Below are 10240 nucleotides of genomic sequence, written 5' to 3' on the forward strand. Positions count from 1 at the left end.
GAAGCGTCTACCTTGGCCAAACAAAATGACATAAAGGACAAAGGTCAAGGTCATTTGGAAATCTGTTAATTAACGAGTTTTAGATCTCTTTTGTTTAGGATGCTAGAGAAAAAACTTTTTCATGGACAAAGAAGCACACCTTTAGACATTTAAAAATATAGCCCCTTGACTCACACTTTTTAATAATCACAGAGTAATTGCCTTTATTATACTAAATATTCGTTATCGCTACTCCTCTGAAACCATAAGAGATAGATACATGAAACTTTTATCAATGTATTTAGTACACATAGAGGGTTCTTCAATCTATCATACTGAAAGGATCTGAGACCCCCTTCTAGCAGTTATTCCCCCTGAAAGTATTGAAACTTAGATAAAATCACTTCAAACGTTTTTACTATTTATCATAAAGACTTCGGACCATTTGAATTAAAGTGTCTACCTTGGCCAAACAAACTGACATAAAGGTCAAAGGTCAATGTCATTTGGAAATCTATTAATTAATGAATTTTCATATCTTTTGAAATACAGAATTATAGAAAGGGTTTCAGTAGCTTGCTGGATTGTGCAATAAGGTATTCAATTGGGTCAATCAAGTCCTGTGGTTACTCAAGTGTAACTGGGTTTTACAGTCAACCCATTCATTTTGTACAAAGACAGCTAGTTTCTAGATATCTCTCTCCTATTGTTAGGTTTACTGTTTATATGATTGTATAAAGAATATTTGCTTGGCTCAGTTTTGTTTAGATTAAGTGGAAAAAAAATTCGGAAAAGTAATTTAATAAATTTTTACGATATATACAACATGGTACAGTATTCTTAAAGAAATGGCTTGAAATTAAAAAAAAATCTTTAAAATCATTTATCATTTTATGGCTTTGTGTTTTCCCATTTAATAGTACAACATATATCATTGGTATAATAATTTTTTTTTGTTTTGCCTCGGACTAGAAAGTCTCGACGTCGTTGGATGAATCGCGTCACGTGATTGCCTTGTAAATTTCTTTACACGGCGAGCGTAAAAAATTATACGGCAACATGGCGGCCGTAACGTTCTCTGAGCTTTTTTTTTACACAAACGCTAAACCATACTTTTGATTTTTAAGCCCCAAAATATTTAGAGTGACCCCCCGTTGCCCGTGACGTAATATTACGATCCTACAATGACATCCAGGTTTGCACAAAGTAAACTTAAAATTTCTAAGGTGCATGAGTAGGTTACATGTACATAATACACCGAACTCTTATTTGAAATGCATTTGAATAATACAGGTAAATTTCAGATAAAAATCAAACTTGAATTGTTATTAAAACATAATTCACATCTATTATTTGCACCGAGTTCTCAAATGTGTGCAAAACGGGAACACACCAATTTAATATACAGCGCTAACGCACGGTCAATTTATCTGCAATTCCTGGTGTTTTATAGGACCGACGATATTAAAAAATGAGCATTCAGTGCTTAATTGAGATTAGGATTAGATGTACGTGAAAATAGCATTATTTGATTTTAAAAGACAACACATTCAAATTAATGAACGAATATTCGACCATCGACTAAGCCAGGAAACTCTACAAATATACATGTATGACTGGATAGAATGAAAGTAATTGTTTCAGACTCAAATCCATTTCTTCATGCTTTAAGGACCATCTGTAATGACTTATTACTACATGATGTTAAATGCAATACAAGACGTCTGAATTAGTATACATTTCTAACATCGTCTTGAAGACTTATCACCAGTTGTGTTTTCATTTGAATATTCTATATAAATTTAAATTAAAGAGCAAAACAGAAAAACCAAATGCAGAACTGGATTGTCTAAAAGCTATTTGGGCAAAACAAGCTGATTATCATAACGTTAATTAACAGCAATTACAATTCATCATATATGACATTTTTAATTATGAATATTAGTTTATTAAGTCTCTTTGTCATAAATAAAATAGTAAGTTATTTAATAATGTACTTTTTTAAAGTTTTGATTCTGATGGGATGAAATCATATAATGATTTTGTAAGATCAGAAAAAACAAAGGTAAAAAATGAACCTTAAATTCAAATAAGTTCAAGGTAAACCTCAATGTGAGTGTTATAATAACCGTAAAAGTGTCACAAAATTCTTCATAGCCAATTAGAATAGAACAAATAATTGTATCCCGATCCTAAAGATTTTCCTTTTTTGTAATAAAGGGGAAATTTAATGTTTTAATACGATATGCTTGTGAAAATAAGCGTAAATAAGTTTGTGACAAGAGACAACCTGGTATGTAATTAAGTACTGGTTAACCCAAATCAGCATTTGGATTATTGTGTGGAAATTAATTATATTATATGAGTACCATTTCAATTTTTAAAAATAAATCCGGCGGCACCATATAATGATATAGCGGCCATCAAAATGAAATGGGGTTAAAGTTTTATTGATGTCTCATTGATGTCTCAAGTGTATTCCAGTTGCAATTCATTAGTAGTGTGCAAATATACGAAGCAAACTGAAACTAGATGTACATGTATATCGCTCGAAACACAAATGTATCACAAGGTAATAAAATCAAGATTCTTCAAAAAGAAACTTTTAATCTTAAGAGTTTTGAAAACATTCGCATTTCTTTAAGCAAAGAATCTAGACATTGCAGCGATTAAATTAAAAGAGACCCAAAGGCGAGTAGATAGAATGCATTATCTGTCATTGTCGTTAGTATTTTTATGTGCTACAATGTATCATAACTCATTGACTACATGCGTACAACAAAAATACATGCGTACCACATGGTACTTTTGCCTGCTCACAAAAGGGATACTTTTTCAGACATGGCACAAACTGGCTTTCGTAACTATCGCTATTTGTTCATGTTAGTATTTATTATCATAAAAAACGGTTTGTTTTTCTTTGTTATTTTGTTGTTGTTTTTTGGTTGCTTTGTTCATAGTCAATTTTTTATAGTCATGTTTTAATACATAATGTTAAAGCAGAGGTAATATGGAGATTTTTATTTTGCAAACGAAGATCATACTAGTATTGTTTATTTTGTCGCGATGCAATTGTTTCCCGGCATACATCAAGCCAAAAAATACGCGTTTTTTTCAAGACAGAAATGCAATTTTGTTAGAACCCTTTAATTGATCATTACAGCTGCACTGTTAGCATTTTAAACAATGTTAACATCATCAACACTTTTTGATTGTATTTCTTATATTTTATATATTCTAATATTTTAAAAACGTTTTGTTCTTAATATTTTATACAAATTACGAATAAAAACCACAAACCTCAAACATCGTGAACTACATATTTAATGTAATGTGTAAGCCTTCTGTATTACGGATCTAATTGAGGGTCAGCTCAAACTTAGTGATCACAAGTACAGTATTTCTTTCTCAAGCGGTTTTATTAAAGCGTGATCGTATAGTTACAACAATTAAAAACAGTCCAAATCAAAGAATCTGGTCACCATCATTTCACCTGGGTATATATAACATTTTACTTATGATGGACAGTTCTGACTAGTTCGGCCCATTTACGACGACCATGAGTGAACATTTAGTGTTCAAAATTAAGATTATTATTTTATTTCTAAATAAAGTAACAAAACCGTCAAAACTGCCAATCAAAGAGTACGGATGCAGAATTGGGTCTCCGAGTCATGAGTTTCGCATTCCCCCACCTAGGTATGAGGCATCACTTACTCATAATACGTTCATTCACACATGGCATAAAAGGTTACAACGGTTAATTTATAGAATGCACAATACATGACTCAATATAGAGTACCAGAGCTATCATTGCAGACACAGAATCGCCAAATATGACATTTGTTTTTAAACTCTCAACATCTATATTAAGAGATAGTAACACGTGACATGTTTCCACCTCCGGTTTGGAACATCATTCATCTACAAAACAAATTTATAACCAGAATGTATACATGTACATAAAATCATGTAGCTTGATTATATCGCATTCCAATCATGAAACCAATAATGAATAAAGTATGACAATAATAACCTAGATGAAATAACCATAGTTGAATATAATCGTAATTCATCATTAAAGTGATACTGAGTATAGTTAAGCTTAATGTCACATATATATGCAAAGTCAATGCATGCTTGTAAGTTCACAAAATATCTCTTCCTTCTAAGGGGTGAGGTTAGCTTCATAGGTTCGGAGTCCATTGGTTTCTTCATGAAGTTCTCCAGAGTGAATCACCATGGCCAAATACAAGATTTATATTAGCACAAGATAACGCACATTTCTACTTTAACACATTTTACACAATTCACATTTTTAATTTTCACTAAATTTCACAATTCCTTTATAAGGAACACACAGCTTCTTCAGGGCTGCAGCTTAATTATTCATCCATCATCGGCACCCGTGGATAGAGGGTCGGCGCGGATAGCCAGGCGACTGGCGTTCCTCTGTTGCGTAGGCATCGCAACCTTCTCTTCCAGGTATTTACGTGCCAGCTCTGGGTCCGGTCTATAGTATTTGGTCCATGGATATTCTTCATTTTTCTCCAAGTAATTGTTGTGCTAGTTTGGTCGAAATTGTCCCCATGTTACTGGTCAATTTGCGAGTTTCGAGTCTTCCGCTCCGTCGGGGTGTCTCTTGGATCCTAGTGTCTTTCGGGATTGGTTCAAATTCAATAATGTCACTAGAGGTCCATTTCTTTGGATTCACACAACAAAATACAGTGTCTTTGGAAGAACCTTTCTTATCTCCGTCACTACCCCTTTTTCGACAACCTGTCCAGCAACCACCACAGCATATACCACCCCACTCTTTAGTAGTTTTGCGTTTCCTAATACAAAGTCCTATCGTTATTGTTACTGCCAAAGTTAAACACACATAAAACCAGGGGCTTCCCACCCAAGATGAGGATTTCATGGGTTGCAAATTAGTTACTGGCAATTCCGCCATTAGTGCATTCATAAGGAAAATTTTAATATCTTTTAGTTTGTCCGGAATTTTTATTTGTCTTATTTCTGGGTGTCTGGTGTTTAGAAGGTCCCAAAGGGTGCATGTGTATATTTTGTAAACAAAATTCTGAAGGAAATTACTTTCTTGATTAGGACAATGAACTATTAAAACTCAAACAACCACGTATTGTCCCATACGCAAGATGTCGATCGTAATATATGGTTGTTTTTACAAATAATTTTAAATCACTTACAAAAATTAGTCTTATAGTTTCTTACTGTTTCATGTATTTCGAGTATATGTTAAATCTTCAACTCCGCATTTTTATATAAATAACCGAGGTGCTGAGTCAGCGGTGTATCTCATTATCTGATTTAATATCACAGAGGGTCATCCTGTCATATCTTTTTAAAAGCGTGCCATATATACAAAGCTAAGCTTATTCAAGATTATTTACATCTACATTATACGATAATATAACTTATTTAATTTATTATTTCCTTCATAATAGCCAACGCATAGTCTTGTTTGTTATTTTCTCTACAGGGCTTAGGAATTGATTTACGCGGTTTAGGGATTGGTTTGAAGCCTAGACCTACTTTAGGGACTATTTCATCTATTTCCATATTTTCATCTAAGGGTACAATTGGGTTATCTAAGGGTATTTCATAGTCTTGACCACTATTTTCATCACATTGTTCTGACTCACGGGTCTCATCCGATTCTGAATCCACGGTCTGATCGTTCTCGTGTTTATACTGCTGATCATCCATGATCTTCTAAGCTCTTTGAAGTTCTGCTAGGGGAATATCCTCTTCGTCTGAAGATCCTTCTCTTTCCCATTGTTTGGACTGTATAGCTCTTTCCAATGGTTCTGGTTGCATGTCTTCATTTTCTGACGACGATTCATCTTCCGGTGGCACCACATAGTTAGTTTTTCTTAGAGTTCTTCCACCATCTTCAGTAGTTTGTGAAAGGGGCCAGTGCGAAATGTCTGCCAGTCTTAATTGTCGTGCATGGCATTTTATGGTTAATTAAGTCAATTGATCTCTCACCACGAAACTAACTGGTCCTTTCTGCCCTATGATTCGATAAAATGGTAGCCACTTATTTTCGTCTTTGCTTTTTTATCGGCCTGAGCTTTCTGTTTCTTCTTGGCTTTTTTCATATTACGGTGTACTAGCAGGAAAGCTTTATGTTGTTCTTGTAGGGCGATATTGTGTTGATCTTCTCCCGCATATCTCCTTCGAGGTTTCATTAACGTATCAAGAGGTAATACGATATCTCTGTTGTACATAAGGTAATATGGGGAAAACTTTGACGAATCGTTAGGATGGAAAGGAATGGCTGCCAACGTCTGATTAAGATGAATATCCCACGTTTAAGCATAATCTGTTATTTTCTTTGCTATCACGTCATGAAGAGTTCTATGAAATTTCTCTACTTTACCATTACCTTGAGGACTGTAATAAGATGTTTTGATATGGCTGATGTTCAATTCTTTTAAGGTTTCTTCCACTTTCTTGTTCACATTTTCTGTTCCGTTGTCTGTGAGGATTTGAAGAGGACAGCCATATTTCGGATATATCCTCTAAAATAAGATGTACTATGTTGTCAGCTGACTTATCAGGAACGGGAAAAGCTTCTGGCCAACCAGAGTAAATGTCAATAAAAGAAACTATGTCTTGTTTTCCGGCAAGGATATTGGATATGGTCCTGATAGATCAAGTCCTACTTTAGCCATTGGAAAAGGTGGTATGTCTGTCTCTTGAAGTGGAGGTTGATTTTTCTTATTGCTCCTCGTTTTGCATACTACACATCCTTCTATATAAGAGTATAATCTTTTGTACAAATTTGGTATGTAGTACTTTTGTCTGATTACGTCATATGTTTTGTCTACTCCCATATGTCCAAGTCCGTCATGATACTGCTGCACTACTAAAAGTTCTAACTCACGTGGTACATACAGGCGAAGTCTTGGGCCTTCCGAGTCTCCATCTGAAAGATAGTACATTAAACCATCAATTTCCAGAAATTTCTTATCTTCGGTTGCCGTTGCTGTCCCTTTATTTAACCGATTCTTCAGTTTCTTGATCTGCTCATCGTGTTGTTGACTTTCTTTGATGTTGATTTCTTCTGGTAGATCAATAAAGGGTTTGACCAATTCGTCGTGTTGCTTAACTTCAAATCTGGCCAATCTCTTAGGCGAAAAAGCATTGGAGGTGAGTACGTTCACTTCAAAGAAATTGTCCTTAACATCTGGTTCATCTTGCTCTGATTGTTCTTTCTTTTCACACTCGATGTTGACTGTCGGTAATCTGTATACGAGATCTGCACAGCAGTTAAATCTTCCTTCTATGTACTCTACCTTAAAGTTATATCCTGCAATACTTTACGCCCATATTTGAATTTTCTTATTTTGCATTGGAGACTCTTAAGATATACTTGAGCGGCTTATAGTTTGTTCTTATAGTAAACTGAGCACCGTGTAAATGATGGTCTAACTTCTGAAGAGCGTAATGGATTGCAAATGCCTCCTTTTGTATGGTTGACCTCTTTTCTTGAGTTTTACTCAGGTTGTGGGATAAGTAATATATTGGCTTATCTTCTCCTTCATCTGTCTTTTGGGTGAGGCAAGCTCCAATACAATTGTCGCTGGCATCGGTGTACATTGGGTACGGCTTATTAGTATCTGGATATGCTAGCAAAAGCACTACAGTTAAACTTTCCTTAATAAAGTCAAACGCATTTTGGCAACATGGTGTCCATTTAAACCTTGCATACTTTCTGGTTAAGTCAATCAATGGTTCTGCAATCTAAGAGAAGTTCGGTATGAATCTTCTGTAATAACTACACATACCAATAAAGCCACGAACTTCTCGGACTGTAGCGGGCGCTAATAACTTTCTTATAGCTTCGACTTTCTTTGGATCAGGTGTAACGCCACGTTCATTAATGATGAAACCAAGATATTCAGTCTGTTCCTTGAAGAAACTACATTTCTTAAATTTTTTTTCAGTCCATGCTTTCTTAGGCGATTGAAAACGCCTTGAATATGACGAAGATGATCTTTTGGTGTCTCTGAGAAAATAAGAATGTCATCCAGGTATGCGATCGCAAACTCTTCTTGTCCTTGAAGAACAATGTTCATCAGCTCTTGAAAGACTGCCGGTGCATTACTCAACCCAAATGGCATCCGGTTGAATTAAAATAGTCCTTTGTGACATGCAAATGCCGTTTTTTCTTTGCTTAAATCTTCTAATTTCACTTGCCAATATCCACTCTTTAAGTCTAGTGCAGTGAAATAGTTTGCCTTACCTAGTAAACATAGGATGTCATCAATCAACGGTAGCGGGAATGATACTGGTTTCACTATCTTATACAAGCTTCTAAAGTCGGCGCACATCCGGTCTGATCCGTCTTTTTTCTTTACAACTAGTAAGGGAAATGACCAAGGCAATAATCTTTCGTCCATCATTTCCAGTATGGCCTTGTCAATTATATGTCTTTTAATTAGGGGTACACGGTAGGGTCTGTTCTTTATTGGGAGGTGATCTCCAGTTTCTATCTTCATTTTAACAGTATCAGTCACTCCAAGATCACGGTCTTTCTTTGCAAATAAATCATTGTTTTTGCTCACAAGTCTTTTGATTGAGTGTTCAAATCTTTTAGGTACATCAATATCTTCTTTTGTGTCTTCAGTAGTCTGTATTTCTGAGATTTCCTTCTGTTTTAATGCGGTAATACGTCCTACTATGTATCTTCTTGGAATTTTAAAATTTTTGTTAGTTTGGTTAACAAAGATCTTTGGATCTTTCTTATCTGTTCGACCTATACAAACGACGACTTTTAAGTATAGTCTTGGGTCTTCCATAATGCAGTTATTGTCTATGCTGTTCACTTCAACCAAGTTACTTTTTTCCAGAGGAAAATTGTTATTTATTTTTCCATAAGATACAGTCACCGTGTTTGGTCTCATTATAAGTTTCTTAGGTGTTCTTACAATAGTTGAGATGTGTAAATCTTCTTTAAGTTCCGTGTATACTTTACCATCAATACGCATGAGTCCAAGATCAAAGTATAAACGAACATTGTTTTTCTTGAGCCAATCTCGACCGAGAATCATGTTTCGGTTGAGTCCCTTTGTCACATAAAGTTTGTGGTTTAAAGTTAATCCTGAAATCTTAAAGGAAATATTTACATACCCTATCGCAATGAAAGAATTGCCATTTGCTGCTTGTAAAGAGGGGATGTCATTATTAAACAACTTGGGGCGGGGACATAGATTATCATACATTCTCTTACTAATTAGAGATACCTGTATCTACCAAAGCCCTAAATTTATTTTTTTCTACTTATAATAAACAGCTACTGGGGTTGTTAGTAAAATTAATTTCATATGTAGGTCTTTGTTTAAAGTTCTTTCTTCGGGCTTCAACGAAGGAAGAACGTCTTAGTTTTCCTGTTTTTGTTTGTCAAAATAAGAGCAATATTTGAAATTTAGAGAACATCCCCTATTTACTCACTCGCTAGATTCATATGTTCGGCCTTGAGGATTTGATCGTCTGCCCCGATTTTGCTGCGCTCTTTGATACATATCCGAGCTCCAACAATCTGCACGCACATGACCTACTTTACCACAATTCCAACATTCCACAGGCGACCGGGGTTTCTGCTCTATATTATGGACGGGTTTGTTTTGACTGGGTCGTTTATTCATTTGAGGACGGGACTTGACTTTGGGTTTATATTGAAGGCAAAATCGAGCCCTATGACCCGTCTGTTTGCATTTAAAACACCTACTATTTTGCGCATGGTCAATTTCCATTAGTTCTACATGCCTCGTTTCTATTGAGGTAAGATTATCTGCTCTATCCTTTAATAAGGGAAGAGTAGTATCAAAATTTGAACGAGTTCGTCTGTTGTCATTACTTTGTACAATTTCTGTCATATTTGACCCTCTTATCGCTAGCCTCTGTCTCAGATTTTGTTCTCGCATTGCTATTTGATTTGCAGATTCTAAGTCTTTCGGGTTTTCTTGAAAAATTTTTCATCCTAAGGTAGTCGAATGTTAACCCGTCACAAAAGATATCTACTAACTGTTGTTGTACCAAAGGATCTTTTAGTCTGTCATTACTGTAGGCGTCTTCTGCGATTTGCAGTAGTCTCTCGGCGAACAACTGAACACTTTCATTTGAATTTTGTCGAGTTCTTCGCATTACTTCTTACGCGTGTTGGGGATCTGTTATTTCTGCAAATCTATTTTAAAGGGATTCCTTTTAAAGATCGTTCCAAGATAGGATTTCT

This window comes from Crassostrea angulata, chromosome 8, assembly GCF_025612915.1.
Source record: "Crassostrea angulata isolate pt1a10 chromosome 8, ASM2561291v2, whole genome shotgun sequence".
Taxonomy (NCBI): Eukaryota; Metazoa; Mollusca; class Bivalvia; order Ostreida; family Ostreidae; genus Magallana; species Magallana angulata.